Here is a 25,086-nt window from a genome sequence, read left to right on the forward strand (position 1 = left end):
ACAAGCTGTTTTTTACGGTGATGGGTTGTTAGCCCTTCGCCCAACCCCCAAGCTGGAGGACCACCCCTTATCGGCTGTCCACGACTGCTTATTCAATATATTCGCAGCTACCTTTCATATCTGGAGGCCGTCTCCTCTATCCGCAACCTGAGGACGCGCCATGCCGTGGTGATAGGGACCCACAATACACGGTCAAAGAAAAGATAACATAAACAATTTAGAAAGATAGCATAAACAATTTATTTCTTGAACCGGTAGTAATAACTGGTCCGTTGACATGTTCGCTCATAAACCATTAACATATTGTTTTTACGTTGTGCTCATTACAAACAATACATCATGACACAACAGTGCACGATGTTATTCGTCTGCTAATTCCCGCCCTATACAAGAACCAATCAGATTCACTGATGGAGGCTGCCACCACCTCTGCAAGTTGATGGCACCGGTGCGACACCGGTGGAGCATCAATGACGTCATCGGTGGAATTCGGAACACCGTGATGCCATCGGATTGCTCACCGGTAAGATTCGGAATACGCTCAGTGGTTCCATGGACACCGGTTCGATTCCAGAAAACATATAACTTAAAGGCACACAGCTTTATCTATTTTGAAAGCCAGGTAGAAGCATTTCTGGAATTAACGGAGCGTAGAGGGTTGCAGTAAATCCCTAGGAATCTCGAATCCGACCTTCGAATCCCTGCTAGTTAAGCTTGGTCACATAACAAGAAGTTGTGGGGTTTCCTCGGGCAGGTCAGGTAAGCAGATCAATATCCCAAGCACTGTGTGCGTCCACCAGCGAGAAGTAAAACGTGCCACAATCAAGAAAGTCTCATCTCAAGCAGAACTAAGGAGTAAACTTTGAAATTGCCGTTATTAGGGGAGAGTCGGGTAGTATCGGACATCGGGTAGTATCGGACAGTGCGTTTCTTTCATCTACCACCATATGGTAGTACCTGAATGACATGGTTACGTTTCTCTATGCGACATCACAGAAACGTAACCATGTCAATCAGGTACTATCATCGTGTGGTAGATGAAAGAAACTCACTGTCCGATATTACCCGATGTCCGATACTACCCGACTCTCCCCTAAGTTCAAAAGTAGCTCAGAAAATGTGGAGTAATAAGAAAAAAATAAAACATTCAAAGTCATGCCTACTGTACCACTTTACCCCATTAGGCGTAATTCCGGGTTAGATGGCCATAGTTTTTTAAATCACTTAGAACAGGATAACCGATTGGTAAAGAAATACGAAACAAATCAAATACGTTCCTTCAAGGTTATATTTCACCACTACAGTGCCTCAGGACGCATAGAATTCAATGATGTAATAAAAAAAAACACGTTTGAAATATAATAGGCCACTGGCCATCTCACCCAACATATGTGGGTGAGATGGCCATAGGATATAGGGATAGATGGCCACCATTATTTTTAAGTAAATTCACAACAATTTTTTGTAAAACAATGAGGTTTTATGCACTGGACACATAAATATAGTGTCTAAATGCACAATTATGATTGTTTGGAATTTTTCAACAACTTTATTTCTTGTTTTTTTCCTCTTTTAGTGAATTTTCCTTAAAATAACACAGAAATAAAATTGAAACGCTTATGAACACATAATAATAATCCGAGGCACGACAGCCCATGAAGGACCATCATCGAACAGCCGGCTGCTGGCCTCACGTCCACATGCTGAAGCAGAGGTGGACGATCATCCAACCAAAATGGAGGTATCGTGTGGTTAGCACGATGATCCCCCCAGCCGTTACAGCAGGCTTTCGTAACCGGATTTCGCTATTTATCGTAGCTACCCTATACATCACGATGCTGGGTGGGCACCGGTCCCATACACTGGCTGAAATTTCATGAGAAAATTTCTTCTCTCATGAGGGCTCTAACCAGTGCGAATTCCGTAACGCGAGTCCTAGACAGGATGCCTTCCTGGACGGCCTCGTAATTGCAGTAGAGTGGCTAAAATTTGTATAAGCACTCCTTTTGACATTATTAACATGGTGGAAGAAAATAATTACTTTTGTCTGCCCCAATCAGAATGCTTGCTTGTCAGCCAGTCAGAGAATATTGCCGAGTTCTTCAGCGAAAATGTAAGCGAGACTATAGACATCGGTCCCTGTAAGGGAAAAACCATGTTCCTGCATATTTAACATGGCGAACAAACCTACATTCACTGTCATTGATATGCGTCACTTGATCCCATTGCACCCTTTGTAGACTTGCCTGTTTTAACTCTTCTTTCCAGGGCTTTTATTGGAATATGAAATGTAATGGAGTCTTGACGTACAGAATTGTCATATTTAACGGCTTCAAAAGGACAGTATAAGTCATCTTCGTTCCAAAGACGCGGTTGCTGTCGGGTTTTGCTTTATATTTTATCGGAATCTAGAAATAACGATACTTTTACCATAAAAATACTCCTCAATTGTAGGCCATCTATCCCGGAAAAATGCTGGCCATCTCTCCTTTTTCACGGGAGGGATGGCCATACCGCGTAATAAAAACTGGCAGCAGTGAAGAGAACAAATACAGTTAAGATAGAATGTTTAAAGATGCCTTACCTCTTTAATAATGCTTCCAGCAAATTTCCTCACAAAATGCAGTATTTTTCTATTGTTATTTCAGGAGGTGTAAAATCATTGCTTGCTCACAGACTCACGAACGGCTACAAAACGCGGAAATAATAACCTTAATTTTTCGCAGGTGCAACAATCACTTCGTTTAATTAACATCTGGCGACAAACCGATTTTCATTCGAAACAGATGATTAGAATAAAAATGACTATTCTTTCCAGGGCTTTCCTTGAAATATTAAATATAATGGAGGCTTGACATACAGAAGTACCATTTTAAGGGCTTAAATAACACGCTTTATGTTACCATCTTCATTCCAAAGACCACGGTTGCTGCTTGGCTTTTCTTTATACAGTGTGTAAACAATATAAACTGCCAAAAATACTGGTGATAGACCATAAATAACTGAACAAAAAAGTCTAATAAATTTTTTTTTCTGTGACTTTTGTAGTTTCCCAAGAAAAAAATGCTATCTGTAATTAAAATGTTTTTGGAAATGTTAGTAGACCGTCATTATTTACTTCGGTCGGCCATGTACATTGTAACTGTAGCGATATCCTTGTTTACGAATCAGGGCACACTGTTCTCTTTGTTGTGGTGGTATTAGCGTGTGTGTAATGACCAGGGAAAGGATTTATATGTAAATACATATTTACTTATAAAGCTAATATAATTTATATTTTGCATTATCTTTATGTTTCACAATGTGTAGGGTTGAAAAATCCTACTTTTATTTTCCATATTTTTCCATATTTTAGAGTTTAGTACATATTTTCGTTAATTTCCATATATTTTCCATATTTCATATAAAACAGTCCATATTATATTAGGTTTAACAATAAAACAAAACAAAATTCCATTAACTTTTAAAAATACATTTCAACAATAGAGATTTAAACACATGTTCAGTAATCCCTTTAACATCAGAGTTATTTGAAAATTAGCAGTCCTATCAACAATGGGAAAGTAAGTTACAAAACTGTATTAATTTAATTTAAAATTTTTAACAGACTTCAGTTGTGCAGCTCAACAGTTAAATGCCAGTCAGAGTACACATAGGTTCAGTTTTGTAAATCATACTATAAAGACGGTAAATATGCCAAAAGTACGTCATTCAGTCAATTTAAAATCAAAACTAACAAGTTACATTTCAGAATTTAAAGAAGATGGTTTATCAACTGACAATAAAATATTATTTTGTAATTTGTGTCAGTGTGCAGTATCATCTACACAAAAGTTCCTGGTGCAACAACACATTACAACTAGTAAACATCAGGCCAACAAACAACTAAATTCCAAGCAGAGACAATTGTTTTTAACACAACCAACAACATCGAATGTAAGATCTGAGTTTAACATCGACCTGTGCAGTTCTCTCATCTCTGCTGATATTCCTCTCTACAAACTAAAGAATAAGGTCTTCAGGGAATTCCTTGAAAAATATACTCAACATACAATCCCGGATGAGTCAACACTTAGGAAGACGTATGCTCCATCCATCTACGATGAGACAATACAGAAGATAAGAGATGAAATTAAAGATAGTTCAATTTGGGTTTCCATTGATGAGACTCCCGACAAAGAAGGTAGACTTGTTGGTAATGTAGTTATCGGTTTGTTAAGTGAACAATATTCTGAACGAATTCTTTTACATTGTGATGTTCTAGAAAAGTGCAATAACAAAACTATAGTTAAACTGTTCAACGAAGCTATGGGTATCCTGTGGCCAAAGGGTATTATGTACGATAATGTGTTATTCTTTATTAGCGATGCTGCCCCTTATATGGTCAAAGCTGGACAAGCATTATCTGTTGTATATCCTAAATTGACTCATTTTACTTGTGTGGCGCATGCATTTCATCGTGTGGCAGAAGTGGTCAGAGACAATTTCCCTAAAGTAGATTTGTTGATTTCATCAGTGAAAAAAGTATTTCTCAAAGCTCCCAGTAGAGTTAACGTGTTGAAAGAAATGTACCCTGAAATTCCATTGCCACCAAAGCCAATTTTAACTAGATGGGGTACATGGCTAGAAGCAGTTGAATATTATGCCGAACATATAGACTCTATTAACAATGTTCTCCTTGCATTGGACTCTGAAGATGCAGTCTCAATTGATACTGCGAAAACAGTTACCTGTGACATAAGTGTGAAGAATGACTTAGCTCACATTCAGCATACATTTTCATGCATCATAAAAACGCTCAAAAGTCTCCAAAATAGGCACCTTTCACTATCTGAAAGTTTTGAAATTATAAATAGTACTGTGGAACAACTGAATCGTGGTAGAGGTAAAGTTGCAGATGCAGTAAGAGCTAAGGTGGACACTGTACTTTCAAAAAACCCTGGATATGAAGAACTACAAAAGGTTGTTGCTGTGATGAGTGGTGAATCAACAGTGAAGATTAACTTGGACTTATCCCCAGCAGACATTGTGAAATTGAATTATGTACCAGTTACTTCTTGTGACGTCGAACGCTCTTTTAGTCAGTATAAATCTATCCTCAGAGACAATAGAAGAAGATTCACTTTTCAGCACTTGAAAGAAATGTTTGTAACCTATTGTTATGGTAACAGACAATAAAAATTGTGTTTTGTTGAAACTACATTGGAAGATAAGGTACGTCCATTATATTTTTTGTTTAGTTTGATTAAAATGTACCAATATTTAACGTACATAGTCATTTTTTTATAATTTTAAGTCCATATTTAATTCCATATTTTGGTAAAAATCCATATTTAATTCCATATTTTGGTAAAAATAACTACATATATATTTACATATTTCATATATTTTTAGTCCATATAAATCCGTTCCCTGGTAATGACGTTCACATTTACTCGAATAGTAAATATTATACTACTATCAATCCTAAAGACATGATATTTTAGGAATTAAAAACAAAAAAAAAAAAAAAGAAAAAAAAAACATTTCGCTACACATCATGTTTAAGAGACTGAGATGTACAGTCTGTATAATTTTGGCAATTTATATCATTCACACCCTGTATTTTGTAAAGCGATAGGTTTGGAAGTAAATCCCGAAAATACAAAGTATATGATTATGTCTCGTGACCAGAATATTGTAGTCTACGAAATGGAAATATAAAAATTGGAGTTTTATCCTTCGAAGAGATGGAAAAATTCAAATATCTTGGAGCAACAGTAACTAACATAAATGACACTCGGGAGGAAATTAAACGGAGAATAAATATGGGAAATGCCTGTTGTTAATCGGTTGAGAAGCTTTTGTCATCTAGTCTGCTGTCAAAAAAATCTGAAAGTTAGAATTTATAAAACAGTTATATTACCGGTTGTTCTGTATGGTTGTGAAACTTGGTCTCTCATTTTGAGAAACGAATAGAGATTAAGAGTGCTTGAGAATAAGATTCTTAGGAAAATATTTGGGGCTAAGATGGATGAAGTTACAGGAGAATGGAGAAAGTTACACAACACAGAACTGCACGCATTGTATTCTTCACCTGACATAATTAGGAATATTAAACCCAGACGTTTGAGATGGGCAGGGCATGTAGCACGTATGGGCGAATCCAGAAATGCATATAGAGAGTGTTAGTTGGGAGACCGGAGGGAAAAAGACGCCGAGACGTAGATGGGAGAATAATATTAAAATGGATTTGAGGGAGATGGGATATGATGGTAGAGACTGGATTAATCTTGCTCAGGATAGGTACCGATGGCGGGCTTATGTGAGGGCGGCAATGAACCTCCTGGTTCCTTAAAAGCCGTAAGTAATAATAATAATAATAATAATAATAATAATGATAATAATAATAATAATAATTATTATAATGACAATAATTAATATATATTATTTTAATGTACCGAAGTACATATGATATTTCATGCAGATATTCTGCGTCATCATACGATGAAAGAATAATGGAACGGAGAAAAATTGTCTCCGGCGCCGGGATTTGAACCCGGGTTTTCAGCTCTACGTGCTGATGCTTTATCCACTAAGCCACACCGGATACCACCCCGGCGTCGGACAGAATCGTCTCAGATTAAGCTCCAACTCTTGGGTTCCCTCTAGTGGCCGCCCGCTGCACTACGTCATAGATGTCTATGAACGTAGGACTGAAGTCCACACATGTGCTGAGGTGCACTCGTTATGAGTGACTAATTGGCCGGGATCCGACGGAATAAGCGCCGTCTTAAATCACGAAGTGATTTACGCATATCATATATATTATTTTAATGTACCGAAATACATATGATATTTCATACAGATATTCTGCGTCATCATACGATGAAAGAGTAACGGGACGGAGAAAACCCGGGTTCAAATCCCGGCGCCGGAGAGAATTTTTCTCCGTTCCATTACTCTTTCATCGTATGACAAGAATTAAGTTATTCATATTATTATAATTATTGGTGATGTTTCATGTTATTATTGATCCATATTTTCGTAATTTTTGTGTGCATTTTATAGTATAAAATTTATAAATCAATTAAGACACGTGGAACTCACAGAATTTACCCGTGGTACGCTGGAGTTCACCGGAACACACATAGAGAAACGCTGTATTAGAGAAATAAACTACATAGTTTCAACAAAGTACAAGTACAAAAATTAATCTTAGTCCGTTGAATTTACTACAAAAACGAATAATTAAAATTTGTTTGAAGAAACGTTTCGATTATCCAACTAAATTAATTTATTCTGAATTTAATGTATTTAATATTGAACAAATTTATAAGTATACGCTGTTAAAATTTTATCATAAAAATCGTAATAAGTTTGTATTACAGACACACAATTATGACACGAGGCGAAATATTAATTCAACATTAGTAGAACCTAAATGTCTCACATCTGCTGGTCTAAAGCATAGCATAAATTTTGGCCCTCGGTTGTACAATGCTTCAACTAAATTACACCCAGAACTTCTAACATGTAACCCACTAACATATAACAAGAAAATTAAAAACGTGTTAATATCTTCAATTTGATTAAATAAATTTATAGCATATGTGTATGAATTAATCAACCTATATTATATTTGTATTCTATAATTTTGAAATATATATTAGTCCTACTTTTCACGTGCGATATTATTCTTCTCTAGTGTTAATATTATATTATATAATTCCATTGCCGCTGTAATTATAATTTAGTTCCTATTTTATTTCACTTATTTATTTACATTATTATTATTATTATTTTTTATTTTAATATTATATCTGAGCTGCGACCGAGCACGAGCGCTGCTCATTCGGTCTCAAATTTTGTTAATACTACTGTATCTTCTTTTTATATTGCTTGTATTATTTTATTTCTATTTCTCTTGTTTGTTTTGTAATTATATTCTTTATTCTGTATATTTAAATTTAAATAAATAAATAAATACAACAGAAATAAAAAACAATTGACTGTAGAAAAACAATGTAAAATGATGAATAAAGCAAATTAATTTACATTTAACTATGATATCGCAGTAGGGCAAATTTGGACTGGGTGTACCACGGGAAACAGAACGTCTGCCTCTCCGGCAGAATTAAACAGCCAGAGGTCCTTATTAGCTCTCTGGATGATCGATACATAAAAACGACAACCCATCGAGAGAGGATTCGCGCTGTGAGCAAGTGGAACCTCGCACAGACTCTGATGAAGGACCGACAGACAATCTAGGGAGTATCGAACCGCGCGCCTCCATTCAAGTGAACGATGACGTCAGCATTCCGGTTTTTCGGTTCCAGTGTGGATGCGAGGGGGATGTTATGGCCGCGTGTTAATACAAGGGTAAACGTGCTGCGATAGGCTATAGAAAGATACTCCACCCCGTCATTTCTATGAGAGCCATAACATTACCGACTAAGTATAGGCAGTCCCGCATAACAGCTTCCCATCACTCACGGTTACGGCTTCCAATATGGAAATTGCGAGACGCCCTTATCACAGGGGTGTGGCCGACCAGAGTGACGGGCGCCTCAAGTGATCCCATCCCATAACAACGGTGTCGAAAAAAAATATATTTTGCTATGTGTTTAAAGCGCATAAGAATATATGAGCCTTGAAGAATAGAAGAAGACGAGACAATATGACGAAATTTTGTGAAATACTGTCAGAACCTCCGTTTTTAAACGGGAGGCTCGCAGAAAACTATGGCAACGACATAAATAAAATATAATTCTGTGATATGAAATTTTTTAATCGCCAGTCTTTCTACAGGGTGATCCGTTTGAGTATGGATAAAATAAAAACACCGTAAAACATTTACTACTGAACTTTATTTGTTGAAAGGTTTTCCACAGCCGTGGGACCGAAGCCGGATGGTCTATGGCGAGTCCTTGGCATCAACCCCTTTGATTTGATTACCTGGTTGGGTTTTTCCGAGGTTTTCCCCAACCAAAAGGCAAATGCCGGGTAATATTTTGGCGAATCCTCGGACCTCACCTCATCTCACTACATCTCGCCAAAATATTGTAAAAAATTGCACAAAATTGTAAAAATTGTAGAAATTTACTAAATTGTAAAACTGTAAAGTTTGTAAAAATTGTAATTGTAATATTGTAAAATTTTGACTTGTTCCACATCTTACAGCTTCATTGCTCATGTAAGATCTATGGAATAAAATGAATGAATAAATGAATGAATGAATGAATGAATGAATGAATGAATGAATGAATGAATGAATGAATGAATGAATGAATGAATGAATGAATGAATGAATAAAACTTTGCGCATACAACACTGAAAGATGGGACATTCCATCAGAGCTCAACATGACCCCCATTGCGCACCCTGCACAACTCATAACGGTGAGCAATTCAGCCCATGTCCGTTGTAACATAAGAGGGGTGATTTGTTGAAAAGCTTGAGTAATTTTTACTCTCAGATCATCAATGTTCCTGGGTTTCTGTGAATTGATAATGTCTTTAACAAAACCCCCACGAAGAAGTCAGGAGGGGTTAGCTCTGGGGAGTTTGAGGGCCAAGCCAAGAGATAGCTACTTCTAGTGCTGGGTTTCGCCTGCGACCTCCGTATGTTTTTTTAACACAGAACCTGTTTCTACAAATGTTCGATATCACAACATTATGGAATCGTATTTAGGTACATTACACACACCATACTCACGTCGAAATTCCCTTTGAACTCTTTTAACACTCTCAAATTTAGTGTACCAAAGAACACGTTGTGTCCACTGTTGATTTGTAGTAGTCATTTTAATCATCTACGACTTTCATTTGTCCTTTCAGATTATGGATTGTTGATTGTCATATAATGGAAACTCTCATCTTTTAATCATAATATAACCAGCAAATAAATTTTTCCTACTATCACAAAAGCTAGATCTACTACTCGAAGCACGTAAAGCGATAGGTTTGGAAGTAGATCCCGAAAAGACTAAGTATATGATTATGTCTCGTGACCAGAATATTGTACGAAATGGAAATATAAAAATTGGAGACATCCTTCGAAGAGGTGGAAAAATTCAAATATCTTGGAGCAACAGTAACAAATTAATATAAATAACACTAGGGAGGAAATTAAACACAGAATAAATATGGGAAATGCGTGTTATTATTCGTTTGAGAAGCTTTTGTCATATAGTCTGCTGTCAAAAAATCTGAACGTTAGAATTTATAAAACAATTATAAAGATTCTTAGGAAAACATTTGGGGGTAAAAGGGATGAAGTTACAGGAGAATGGAGAAAGTTACACAACACAGAACTGCACGCATTGTATTCTTAACCTGACATAGTTAGCAACATTAAATCCGGACGTTTGAGATGGGCAGGGCATGTAGCACGTATGGGCGAATCCAGACTTTGGGAAGGCCGAGACGTAGATGGGAGAATAATATTAAAATGGATTTGAGAGAGGTGGGATATGTTGATAGAGACTGGATTAATCTTGCTCAAGATAGGGACCGATGGCGGACTTATGTGAGGGCGGTAAAGAACCTTCGGGTTCCTTAAAAGCCTTAAGTAAGTTAGTATCATAATAGCTTTATAATAATAAATTAATATTATCCATACCCAAACGGATCAGACTGTAGATCAGAAAGTACAGTGGGTAGAATTTTACACCACTAAAAATGACAACTTTTTTCCTAATCATATTTTGAATCAAATTTTGAGAGCATGTTTATTATGTAATGGACTAACAAAATGCAAATTTTGAACTCCCAAATGTTTTTGGTTTTTTACTTTTTATTTTTTTTCTATCTCTTTTTTTAGAAATATTTTCAAACCCAGGTTTTTAGTAGAAGATCTCAATAATTTTAAAGCTTACTTTTCTTGGTTACATTCACAAGACATAGATAAACTTTCCTATATATTTTATGAAATATGTAATTGATTCGCTTTCAAATTTTTTTTTGATCTTTTGAAAATGTTATTTTTTCTATAATTCACGAAAAAATATCATTAAAATAAATTAGCAGCATTTACCACAAAATAAATGTATAGAGAAATGCAGCTACTTCATAAATACTTGCAGTAAAAATTAATGCAGATTGATTAATATTTGGCATAAAAAGTTGGTATTGAATCAAGAAAAGTAAAATGACGGAAAAATGGATTTGAAAGCAAGATGAATACTTATGTAACACATAACTATTAAAATTCTTCTCAGCTACACTCATCTAGTAACTTCAGGGAGCCAACTATAGAACAAAAAGTAACTAGATTTTAAATCATAAATTTGTAAAAAAGAATTATTTAATGAAAAAAATGTTGACAGCTCTTCTTCCTTAATTAAAACAATATTTAAACATATGTGAGATCAGAACTGAACTAAATCCATTTGAGGTATGAAAATAAACATTCTGATGAAGTGTAATAGTCAAAAATATTTTGGAAAATTTTCATGATTTCCAATGAAGTCTCCTCTTTAGAATGGGTATAACAAATTAGTTATGGATTATTTCATGTCAACTGGCCTTGTATCTAAAAAGAAATTTCCTTAAAAAGTTTATTTCTTTGTGTTACTATACTCGACGTGGTCCAGGAGACATGGATATATAGCATCTACACTAATAATAAATCTGTAGCCAAAATTTTTCTGGTAATTTTCGATTTTCCAAAAATAATTGGTGTTAACATGTATAATTAACCATCCTGAAACCGAAAATCGCTTTTTTGAAATGTTTGTTTGTATGTCTGTCTGTCTGTCTGGATGTTTGTTATCTTTTCACGCAATAATGGCTGAACCGATTTCGATGAAAATTGGAATATAAATTAAGTTCGTTGCAACTTAGATTATAGGCTATATGACATTCAAAATACATTATTTAAAAGGGGGGTTATAAGGGGACCTGAATTAAATAAATCGAAATATCTCGCTTATTATTGATTTTTGTGAAATATGTTACATAACAAAAGTTTCTTTAAAAATTATTCCCGATAAGTTTTATTCTATGCACAATTTTGATACGACTGATATTGAAGGATATGTAAGACTTTTAAAATAACAATATAATACATTTTCAACGCTACCTCAGATTATAGTGTTGTTGTTCCTGCAGTAACTCCTACGTGCAAAATATAAAATTTTTGAGTAGGAAGAAAAAAACACATTTATTCATTCCATGGCAATGGTACATAGGAGATCGTGAATTCTTACTTTTTCGAAAGAAAGAAATATAATTACATATCATTATATATGCTGTATCACTATCTAAGTTATTTGAAGAGTTCAGAACCATAGTGGGCCAAGCACCATTTACTGAAGACGTAGAAAACTAGGCTTAAATTAAGTTATTACCATAGTTCAATGGAAACATTTAGCAAGTAATATACTGTAAAGTTTACACAATAAAACTAAATGATGTCAATCTTCATTAAACTATGGCTGCATGTAATAACAATTAAGAAACATGTTAAAGGAATTATTGTACCAAATGAGTGGTCTCTGGACCAAAATGATCGCATTTTAATTATTTAAATACAATTTAAATTAAGTAACATATTAAACGATTTATCCTTCTATCAAACACGAATGTTCCCTGGATCAAACGTCCTATTTTAATTATGTAATTACTTTATATTTATTTCTAACAGGTGCAGCAGAGCGCACGGGTACGGCTAGTTTTAAAATAAAAATATATATGTTACCATAAAAAGCACCGTTCAACCTTGTCAGTTGATTGATAATTTCAATCGTGATTTTGTTTCCTATGTTGGCTATAGTGGGAGTTCATGGATCTGGCCAAAGACGGAAGATGTATAGTGAGGATCAAGTAAGTGTAGTTCCTAAAACTCTAATTCAATGTTGCCAACTAATACCAATTATCACCAAAGAGGGAATACTCACAATGCTACGTACTGAAATAATAATAATAATAATAATAATAATAATAATAATAATAATAATAATAATAATAATAATAATATAGTAATTAACAATAACAATTACTTATTTACTACAACTCAACTTTATGTTGCGAGGTGTTTTCTAAATGGTTCAATGAATTATAAAAAAAGTATATTTTCCTCCTGGACTTCTCGCATATTATGTTGGTAATTAGGATTAATATGATCTGATATTTAAATTTATTTTGTGTGACAACATGAAATCCATTGCTTTAACTAAACAGTTTACGATTTACGAGACCTTACCTATAAATATAGTTTGATTAAGTCAAATGATTAGTACGAATTCCGAAAACAGAACACCATTTTAAAATGTATAGCTTACTTAAAAACTTACAAGCACCATGCACCATGTTATTTCCTCTCTTGGACATTTTAATAAAAATCTAAACACGAAATAATTTCATTAAAATGTCAAATATATCTACATGCATGTGTCATACGAAGTAGGTCTGTAAGTTATTTCTTATTTAATTACACTTACCTGAATATAGAGTTGAATTGGAATCACAACGAAACAGAACTGACTTGTGTATTGATATTAATATTAATACCGGTATTACTAATTAATTATTAATTCACAAGCCTAGGTACTTGCATTTTAATCAGTTTACTTTACTGCAAACCGAAGTTATGGCTGCCAACATAATAGCTAGAAAATAACTGCCAGTTGCAAATCAAGATTTCAGGTATAACTCCCTGTAAAGTTGATTTGAACAATTTCGAGGGAAAAATTGTTCCGGAGCCGGGTATCGAACCCGGGACCTTTGGTTTAACGCACCAACGCTCTACCACTGAGCTACCCGGGAACTCTAACCGACACCGATCCAATTTTTCCCTCTATATCCACAGACCTCAAAGTGGGCTGACAACCGTCAAGCAACCAACTTCGAGTGCACACTAACTCTGTGTGACTTAAATTGTGGTTTTCTGTTAACGAACAGTGACGTGTATTATGCAAATCAAGATTTCGAAATTGTTCAAATCAACTTTACAGGGAGTTATACCTGAAATCTTGATTTGCATAATACACGTCACTGTTCGTTAACAGAAAACCACAATTTAAGTCACACAGAGTTAGTGTGCACTCGAAGTTGGTTGCTTGACGGTTGTCAGCCCACTTTGAGGTCTGTGGATATAGAGGGAAAAATTGGATCGGTGTCGGTTAGAGTTCCCGGGTAGCTTAGTGGTAGAGCGTTGGTACGTTAAACCAAAGGTCCCGGGTTCGATACCCGGCTCCGGAACAATTTTTCCCTCGAAATTGTTCAACTGCCAGTTGTAGTATTTGTCAGTACCCGGAATTCGAAACGAAGTTGGCAAAAGAAAATTCAACCTGAGAGCTAGAAAATCACTATAATCCATCAGCATATGTAGTAATAGGGGAAAAATGGTTAGGTTTCACCCTTACGGTATTAAGTAAGTTGACCCGGACTACGTCTATGGATTCTGTCCTCGTTAAAAAAAGTGAAACATTCAAGAGTTATAAATAAGAGTGGACAGTTTTTATTCTTTGAAAATGATTAATTTTTAACAGTAAAATGAAACGGTAAAACTTTGTGATTCCATTTGTTTCCTTTTATATATTTAATTAGTTTTATTTTCAGATGTTTCGAGAAAACAGTAATAAAACAATTGAAGTTTCATATTTTAATTATATTGCCACACCCGTAACATGTTATAATTATTCTGTACGTCCACGTTTAAAAAATGTGCTCTTAACTAGTTCCAAAATTTAGTTCCTTACAGTTGGCAGAACTGCTTAACAACAATGCAAATGGAGTTCAAGCTTAATGTCTTCATATATGAAGTTGTTAAACATGATCCAGCCAAGTCAGTGTTGGTACGACGCTATTATAAGACAAGACTCTGACTCTAATTTGGACGCAAGTGCTGCCGCCATGTGGCAGACTTCCCCAACTTGCTCTACACTTCATTAAAACGCTGGACTCCATCTTTTAGTAGGTCAGGCCATATTGGATGTGACATTATTGCGGGCTCTGATGCATATTAAACACTGCATCAACTGGTGGGCGTAATTTCAGAGTCAATAAATCGAAAACAAAACCCCGCAGCTTCATGGCAGAGGATGGTTTATGCCCCAATTTGAAATATTACGGAGGGTTTTATAATACGGGGGTTTTTCAAAAGATAGAATACTTTTAAAACAGTTGAAACTTTCTTAAAATATTGCCGACTTGCAAACATAAACACCATTCTATTTATGGTTACAATATTAATGAGATTTATGTATAAGAGCAATTAATATAAAATCACAAAACGACCGCTATTTTGTCCTTAAAATAATGATGAAAACTTATAATTCCAGGCACTGTACAACATTTAGGGGAAAACTCATATTCCGCTGCGGAAAACTCCATTTGCACAAAAAAAGACTTAACCCACTTTACGCAAACACCATCAAAATTTCCTCTTCCTTGCCGGGAATCGAACCACGATCCTGTGTATTTGCAGCCGGATACGTCATTACTCGCTTCACAGCGGAAAATAATGGTAATAATACTTACTTACAAATGGCTTTTAAGGAACGCGAAGGTTCATTGCCGCCCTGACATAAGCCCAGCATCGGTCCCTGTCCTGTGCAAGATTAATCCAGTCTCTATCATCATATCCCACGTCCCTCAAATCTATTTTAATATTATATTCCCATCTACGTCTCGGCCTCCCCAAAGGTCTTTTTCTCTTAGGACTCACAACCAACATTCTATATGCCTTTCAGGATTCGCCCATACGTGCTACATGCCCTGCCCATCTCAAACGTCTGCATGTAATGTTCCTAATTACGTCAGGTGAAGAATACAATGCGTGTAGTTCTGTGTTGTGTACCTTTCTTCATTCTCCTGTAACTTCATCACTCTTAGCCTTAAATACTTTCCTAAGAACCTTATTCTCAAATACACTTAATCTCTGTTCCTCTCTGAAAGTTAATCCAAGTTTCACAACCATATAGAGCAACCGGTAATATAATTGTTTTGTAAATTCAAACTTTCAGATTTTTTGACAGCAGACTAGATGACAAAAGCTTCTCAACCGAATAATAACAGTCATTTCCCATATTTATTCTGCGTTTAATTTCCTCCCGAGTGTCATTTATATTTGTTACTGTTGGCTCCAAGATATTTGAATTTTTCCACCTCTTCGAAGGATAAATCTCCAATTTTTATGTTTCCATTTCCTACAATATCTTGGTCACGAGACATGAACATATACCGGTACTTTGTCTTTTCGGGATTTACTTCCAAACCTATCGCTTTACTTGCTACAAGTAAAATTTCCGTGTTTTCCCTAATCGTTTGTGGATTTTTTCCTAACATATTCTCGTCATCCGCATAGATAAGAAGCTGATGTAACCCGTTCAATTCCAAACCTGTCTGGTATCCTGAACTCTCTTAATGGCATATTATAGAAGTAATGTTAACATATTATTTAATGATAATAATAATAATAATAATAATAATATTTATTTACTTACAAATGGCTTTTAAGGAACCTGAAGGTTCATTGCCGCCCTCACATAAGCCCGCCATCGGTCCCTATCCTGTGCAAGACCAATCCAGTCTCTATCATCATATCCCATCTCCCTCGAATCCATTGTAATATTATCCTCCAATCTACGTCTCGGCCTCCCTAAAGGTCTTTTTCCCTCCGGTCTCCCAACTAACACTCTATATGCATTAATAATAATAATAATAATAATAATAATAATAATAATAATAATAATAATAATAATAATAATGTTTATAAAGACTTTTACCCGGAGGTTCATTGCCGTCTTCACATAAGTCCAATATCGGCCCCTATCCTGAGCAAGATTAATCCAATCTCTATCATCATATCCCACGTTCCTCAAATCCATTTTAATATTATCCTCCCATCTACGTCTCATTCTCCCCAAGAATCTTTTTCCCTCAGGTCTTTCAACTAACACTCTATACGCATTTGTGGATTCACACATCCGTGCTATATTTTCTGCCCATAATAATAATAATTAGTAACATTAAATCCAGACGTTTGAGATGGGCACGGCATGTAGCACGTATGGGCGAATTCGAAATGCATATAGTGTGTTATTTGGGAGGCCAGAGGGAAAAAGACTTTTGGGGAGGCCGAGACGTAGATGGGAGAATAGTATTAAAATGGATTTGAGGGAGTTGGGATATGATGATAGAGACTGGATTAATCTTGCACAGGATAGGAACCGATGGCAGGCTTATGTGAGGGCGGCAATGAACCTTCGGGTTCCTTAAAAGGCATAGGCGTAAGTAAGTAAGTAGTAAGTAAGTAAGGTAAGTGAGTAAATAAGGAAGTAAGTAAATAATAATAATAATAATAATAATAATAATAATAATAATAATAATAATAATAATACACGTGTAGAAATGTGTATAAGCAACTCGCATAATATTATGGTTACAATACTGACATCGAACAGCTTGCAGAATTCAAGAACAGATTCGAAGTTGGAACATCAATGTTTGACCGAAATTTCATCATCTCTCCATTCGCTGTCTCATCCCCTCTGTCATCAAACAAACTTGTAACTGATGAAGCCTGTTCCATTTTCCAGGCTGTCGATTTTTATATGGACATTTCACCGTAACGCAAACAAAAGTAGGGTACGTGTGGGCTATATACTTTGTGTGACTGGCCACATTAGAACAGAAAAACGAGCGAAATAACAGTGATATTTACCAGCATATGATAATGATGGTGAGAATATGAACAAAAAATAATAATTAACTGCAAGGGTTGATTTTGTTGTGGTGTACAGTGCAGATATTTTGTTACCATTCAGAGTTTAGAAAGCTGTACACATAGCAAAAACCGATAGAGACCTTTATACAAAAAAATAACGAATATGTGTTCATGAACAAGGAAAAGGAGCTATCGGACACGTGATATAGTAGATAAAACTGTACATGAACATGATTTCTTAACATGGTTCATATAGCTTACGAAACAAATGAAAAGTGTTCGGCGTGGACGCAGCCTTGCTTTATTAGGGTAAGAATTATATTTGATCCGAACAAAATATGTAAAGGCTGGTTCACAATAAACCGGGAACGGAAACGACAATGAGAACGGAAATGTTAAAATAAATGTATTTATCCATGACCACAACGAAAAGCATGCCTTTACTAAATAGTTTTGCGTGTGTAAAGTAGGCTTTTATTCAACATTACTTTATTTCACTAGTGAGATAAAGACTTTACCTCACAGTTTGAACTTTATCTCACAGTTCATTAGTATTTTCCTAGTACCCGGGCACGCACGTATACTATTCCATTCAACTATTACTCAAGAAGTTAATATATTAGTTACGAGATGTCCCTACCTCCACTTGTTTATTACCATTTTTTAAGTATATATACACCCAATCTCCTTCTATTTTCTGTACCTACTACGTCGTAATTTGTGCATTACATCCATATCTAATACGTATTTTTTTTAAATTTTGTAATAATTTACCTTTTGGGATGCTAGGAGACTTGAACCTGCAAAGTTGGGTTTATAGGATTTTAAAACAACACGCGTTAGCCAACTGAGCTAAAGAGACACGATGATTAATTACGTTTTAATATTCCTCTTAAGTTTACAGAAGTAAAATGTGAAATTATTTTAATCACATTAGTCCCGTGAACACTTTTAAATAATCCCTGAAACTTCAAAAAGACGAAAATACGCGTTTAAAATGAAAAAAAAAGTATATTAAAATTGTATAATTAATTATAATTTGTTGTTTATCCAACGCCATTCTTCACTAATCACGGCCTCCTACATCATGACCTACCTAGTACACGTATCGATTCTAAAATCCATGCCATGATAGGTGATTATATGAGGACTTATTTTGAACATATTTTCTTTCATAAAACATAATTTTTCGTTATGGTCATGGATAAAATTACGTATGGTACTTGTGAGCGTGATCTTTATTGCGCTCGTGTAATTTAAGCACTTTTTTTTTTAATTTTTTGCGGGACACTAACTGCAGTTTCTCCCCTTTTTCTTTTCTCTTTTTCTATTTTTCAGCTTTCTTAAACTATAGAACGTACACAACACCCATGCCCAAGGCGGGACTCGAACCCACAACCTTTCGGACCAAGCGATAGAGACATGCCGTGGCCCTACCGCTTGAGCCATCCAGGTCGGCGAGCACTCGGCTGACGCCTCGTGCTTAAATCTTTCTACTCGCGCAATAAAGATGCACTTACCTCACAAGTACCATAAATAACTATTAAATGTGAGCATTCACAATTAACTATTGTGAATGTTCACATTTATATACATTTATTTTAACATTATTTCCGTTCTCGTTGCCGTTTACATTCCCGGTTTATTGTGAACCAGCTTTAACTTTACCGTTTTGCAAACAAATTTTTCAATGTTAAATTTATTCGGATCAAATTTATCCACATTTATAGGACAGAACTAAAATTCTTTCAAATCATTTATTATCACAACACCATATCACATTCTCCATTCCTAACCTAAACACAGAACATCCTTCTACTCTTCATCTTTCACGGTCTCTGCAGCTCATCCCTGGAAATCTCTACCACAACATGTCAGAGACTGTCGGACATTGTCTATTTTCAAAAATAAATTAAAATTGCACTTTTTCAATTCAGATTCCTTTCAGTTATAAGCCCTTTTCTCTGCGATAGTTTTGTAAAAATATAGGCTATATATTTCTTTCCTCCTTTCCCCTTTTTGTTCTCTTTATCAGCCGATGAATTTATTAGCATAGTCTTTTTATTGTGAATTTTATTTAATATTCGTATTACTTTTCTTTTTTATTATTATTTTATTACATTCCATTTTGTTATATTCTACCTTACGTTTTCGATATTAACCATTTGTACTAAATGAGTTGCTTTTACTGTATTCCAATGTATTTTACTTTCTTTTTTCTATTATTGTATTATTTTCATGTTGTTTAGTGCCGATTTTATTATGCTATTATTATTATTATTTTTTTGTAATATGTTAGTATTCTGTTCTTCAACTTTTTTGTTAAATTTTAACTGCTTGTATACTTTGTGACCTGGTAGAGTGTAAGAGAAGGCCCTATGGCCTTAACTCTGCCAGTATAAATAAAGAATTATTATTATTATTATTATTATTATTATTATTATTATTATTATTATTATTATTATTATCATCATCATCATCATCATCATCATATACGGCTCTCTTAAATTAACTGAGCATAGTAGGAATTAAATCAATGGTTTTACCAAATTACGCTATGAAATGTTACATATAAAACGATTTTTATCTCGAAAAGGAAGCAAAAACGAGCAAAACTGTATTAAACTTTTTTGTTTGAAATATGTAGAAGAATAACCCCCTGAAATTAATGACATTACTTACGGTTCCCTCTGTATATTCGTAAAACTTTCAAAACGTTATATAGGATTTTTTGGATAATTTGTTTATTTAAACAAATTTTAATTATTCCCTTCTTAAATTGATTCAGGCGGAATAGAACAGATTTTGTAATACCTCCACAACCTATTATTCCACACTGAATAACCGACTGAACTAAATCTAACGTAGGTAAAAAAAAAAAAAACAAACAAACACTTGGCATTACATGTCAGACATGACAGTAGCTGGTACAATGAAATTTAGGTATCAGTTTTCTTAATTTAGAGCAAAGATAATCTAAGGTTTTTTTAATGTAAGTTTTTGTCTATTATATTGGAGATGAGTATGTTTTCTTTAAGCATTTTCTGTAGTGCGTTAAGTTTAGGTGCTTCTGGTTTGATTGGTTTTAGTTGTTATTTCATGTTACTTGGAATTTATATGTTTGTTTTTGTTTATTGTGTTTTTTACTATGTTGTGGTACTGTGTGGTGGGGTCGTTTTTGAGTTCTTTGATGTTGTTTTCCTTGAAATATGTTTCTATTTTGTTCTGTAGGATTACCGTGCAATTTCCTTTATCTGCTTTGATGAAAGTTAGGTTATGTTCTTATTGTTTTGTCTGCAAGGTGTTTATTGTTTTGTGTTTGTGTGTGTCTGTTGTGGGTTTCTTTATTTTGTTTATGTTTCTTATGTATTCGTGATGTTGACTTTGTGTGTTTAGTATTGCTGTTTCTATGTTTATGATGGTTTGTGTTTATTGTTTTGTACCTGTATTGTTTTGGTGTAAGGTGTGTCTTAATCCTTTTTCTAGTAGTTTAGTTTCATTGTGGTTGAATGTTATGTTTGTTGTGTTGAATATTCTTGGGTGGAATTTGTGTTTCGTGGTGTATGTTGTTGTCTGTTGTGTCTTTAGTGTAGCTAGTTTATTGTTGTGTCTTTATTTTTTCTGTTATTATTTTGTTTGTGTGTGTTAAATTAACAGTTGATAGAAATAAATTAGGATAATAATTTAAAATAGATTCACGATAAATGTGTTGTATAAAATTTAAAAACTGCTTGTAACAACATTGTTTAACGGACAACTGTGTAACGTCTTCAGAGATTTCAACCCACAGAAATTTAAACTACATTCTAGTGAATATTAGGATTAGATATTTGCTTAGGTTATAATATAGTATACATTTCATGATACTTTTAATAGAAATATAAGATTGTATTTAAGTATTTAATTTAAACTCATTGCATTTCATTCATTCATGTGTATAACTTATAAAACTTTGTACAGATTTGCTGAATATATAGATTTGTAAAATTGTATTAATTTCATAATTGAAACGTAAGACTAATTCAATAGGAGACTTCTTTAATCAATATCATATAATAATAATAATAATAATAATAATAATAATAATAATAATAATAATAATAATAATAATAATTATTATTATTATTATTATTATTATTATTATGTATTTATAACCCTAACATACCTATCTCAGGTAAAATAGGGTTCTCTGTAAATTGGAATATAATAAAACGCATCAATATTTCACCTGCTTCTTTCAGTTGGTTATTTAACGACGTTGTATCAACTACTCGGTTATTTAGCGTCGAAAAGATTGGTGATAGTGAGATGCTATTTGGCGAGGTGAGGTCGAGAATTCGCCATAGATTACCTGACATTTGCCTTGCTGCTGGGGAAAACCTCGAAAAAATCCAATCAGGTAATCAACCCAAGCGGGAATCGAACCCACACCCGAGCGCAACTCAAGATCAGCGCGCAAGCGCCTCAGCCGACTGATAAGCAAATATTCTCATGGGGGCACATAAAAAAAAAAAATATTTTTTCTTCCACCGTGTTAATAATGTCAAAACAAGTCAAACAAATTTTGGTCATCTCTCGAGCGCAATTACGAGGGCCGTAAAAATAAGTTTCCCTGGGGCCGTTTACAGATAGAAAACACAATTTCATTGGAAAAATTTATTGGAACAGATATGCTAACAATTGTTGAGCTACATCAAATATCCATATGTATGAGGTCTCGCCCACGTCATTGAATATTACACGACTAATATGAATTAGTCAATTTGTATTATTACTATTAAATACGAGAAAAATTCGTACCGGCACCGGGAATCGAACCCAGGACCTCTCAGCTCTGCGCGCTGAGCGCTCTTACCAACTGAGCCATGCCGGTACGAATTTTTCTCGTATTTAATAGAATAATACAAATTGACTAATTATTCATATTAGTCGTGTAATATTCAATGAGGTGGGCGAGACCTCATACATATGAATATTTGATGTATTAACTGTTAGCAGTTGTCATGAACTAGTGTTGAATATGGCCACAAAGTCATTTAAATATGCGCTCCTGCATATATGACTTGTATCGTCTCAAGTGCAGGTAGTAAGGCCATAAAAAAGCATTACGAGAGGGGTTCGGCCGGCGCCGTGGATCGTGTCCCGGCATAGCTCAGTTGGAAAGAGCGTTCAGCGCACAGAACTGAGAGGTCCTGGGTTCGATTCCCGGTACCGGTACGAATTTTTCTCTTATTTAATAGTAATAATTGTTGAGCTAGTTTTCCAACATATTCCCCACCGGAATTGAGACATTTGTTGCAGACGCTGTCACACACTGATTCCGATCCCAGGCGGCTGACATAGGACTATAAAAGTTGATCCTTCAGTGTGACAAATACCTCAGTTCCGGTGGAGAATATGTTGAAAATAGCTGAACAATTGCTGTATATGTTGCAATAAATCTTTCCATGAAATTGTGTTTTCTTTCTGTAAACGACCCCAGTGAAAGTTACTTTCTGAACGTCCTCGTAATTGCGCTAGAGTGGCCAAAATTTGTGTGAGTACTTGTTTTGAGATTGTTAACATGGTGAAAGAAAAACAACTTTTTTTATTTGTCTACATGAGAATGTTTGATTGTGAGCTACGTCGGTGGCCCTTCATCTGTTCACGTGTAGGAATTTTTGGACATAAGCAAGAATTAATATTTGACCAATTTCCGTTACTAATGCAACTAATGTTAGCATTGCTAGAGAAATTTGCATTTCGCAAACATGCGCCTCTAGCTGAGCAGGCCTATTATCGGTACAGGCGACTGGCGATGAATCACCATGATGATATAGGAGTGGCCTGTGAGACATGCAAGCAGATTTTACGAGTAGTGGCTTCTAATAAAACGTATCTAACGGCGAGATATTTAATTACAGGTCTTTGTTGTGAGAAGACTCATAATTAAGACGGCCTCAGTGTCTTTCTTGTATAAAAAGCGTCGGTTTTACTCCGTCCATAAATACCTTCTAATGAAGTGCATGCGCAAGAACTAAACGCAAATCGCCGCGTCGTCGTAAAGAAAAAAGAAAGACGAACTTGAGTGTCGCAAGGGGGCCGTGAAGACTTTCAAATGTTGGACAAGAGATCAAAGAAACGGTACATAAATCACTCATGCACCCAGTCTGACTACACGTAACCTAGACAACGATTTTCTTATGTTTCTCGTCTTCAATTTTATTTCAGTGTACCAGCTATGTTTTGATATTGCCAAACTTGAGAATTCTAGGCTATTCAAAGTAATAACGGACATAAAGCAATGGCGTTCTTTCCTAATTTGTAATTTATAATTCCAGAAAATAGGCGCTATTGCGATGATGTTGCAAAAAAAATCACTTTTACAGCAGATGTAGGCCTACGAATAATGCGGTTAGCTCTTCAATTTGAACTCACTGATTTACTATGTGGTGTCAAATGAAAGCTAGATGTAAGGACTTGACAAATGTTGAACTTTCAAATCTTTGCCAAAAAATAAATATCCGAAGCTTCGTTCTTTCGCTTGCTCTGTTGAAGCCATGTTCGCTACAAGTTACGTTTGTGAAAAATTATTTTCAACAATTAAAATAGTAAAAACCAAATTTAGATCACGACTGACAGAAAAATAACTTCGTGGTCAACTACGACTGGCAGTAAGTGACATAATTCGTGATTTTGAAACTTTGTCGCAGAGAAATTCTGAAGACAGTTAATTTTAGGTTGTGATATTGTTCATTTATTGTTCATTTCTTTCTTCGTTACACGTACTAAACATTAGTTTGTAGCCTTGTACCGTATAAAGTTATGTTTAACTGCTTGACGTAAGGAAAATGAAAATCCGTTAACAAGTCAGACAGTTGCTTCACTTGCCCTTCGGCTGTCCGCCTCCCTCCATAGGTGCTATGCAGGTTGCAGGTTACACAGTGGCTCGGCGCATGATTATATTTTCGCCACCGCTGCTGTAGACCGTCCCCGACGACTGTGAAAAGGACGGCACTTATATCCCTTACACCCTGTATATGTAGGCATATTTGTTTATAGACATGTGTGACCGTAGACATTTTGTCTGTAGACAAAGTGACTCGGAAGCTTTTGAGCCATATAACAACGCCGTTTTTAGAATTAACTACAACGTTTCTGAAAATAGTGAAAATGTGGTTACTTTCCTTCCTGGAACTATGGCTATAAAAGCCGGGGAACAGAACCCGGTACTCCAGCGTGCGGGGACTAATCGTCCGTGAGTGTCACCACGGCTGGATCCAGCCCACTGAGCTTGCAAATCAGTGATCAATAGCTACGAGCCAGACGACAGGGTCCGTCCGCCACAAAATTACAGCTCCCACTATCAGCAGCGATAACGGGACAATATGCAGTTCAAACACGAGCAAAAAACTGACAACATTTTATTCTGAAATTATTATTTAAAATCGACGT

General features: G+C 35.1%; 1 protein-coding gene and 1 non-coding gene across 2 annotated transcripts in view; both read right to left on the bottom strand.

Moving 5' to 3' along the window:
* The window catches only part of LOC138706600 (muscleblind-like protein 3), a 1,567,271-nt gene that overhangs the window by 1,147,691 nt on the left and 394,494 nt on the right, over window positions 1-25,086 (bottom strand). The window lies entirely within an intron of this gene.
* On the bottom strand, window positions 22,450-22,525 carry TRNAC-GCA (transfer RNA cysteine (anticodon GCA)). Its single transcript has one exon. It is a non-coding gene; the product is annotated as a tRNA-Cys (tRNA).

The sequence above is a fragment of the Periplaneta americana genome, chromosome 9 (genome assembly GCF_040183065.1).
Source record: "Periplaneta americana isolate PAMFEO1 chromosome 9, P.americana_PAMFEO1_priV1, whole genome shotgun sequence".
NCBI classification, from domain to species: Eukaryota; Metazoa; Arthropoda; class Insecta; order Blattodea; family Blattidae; genus Periplaneta; species Periplaneta americana.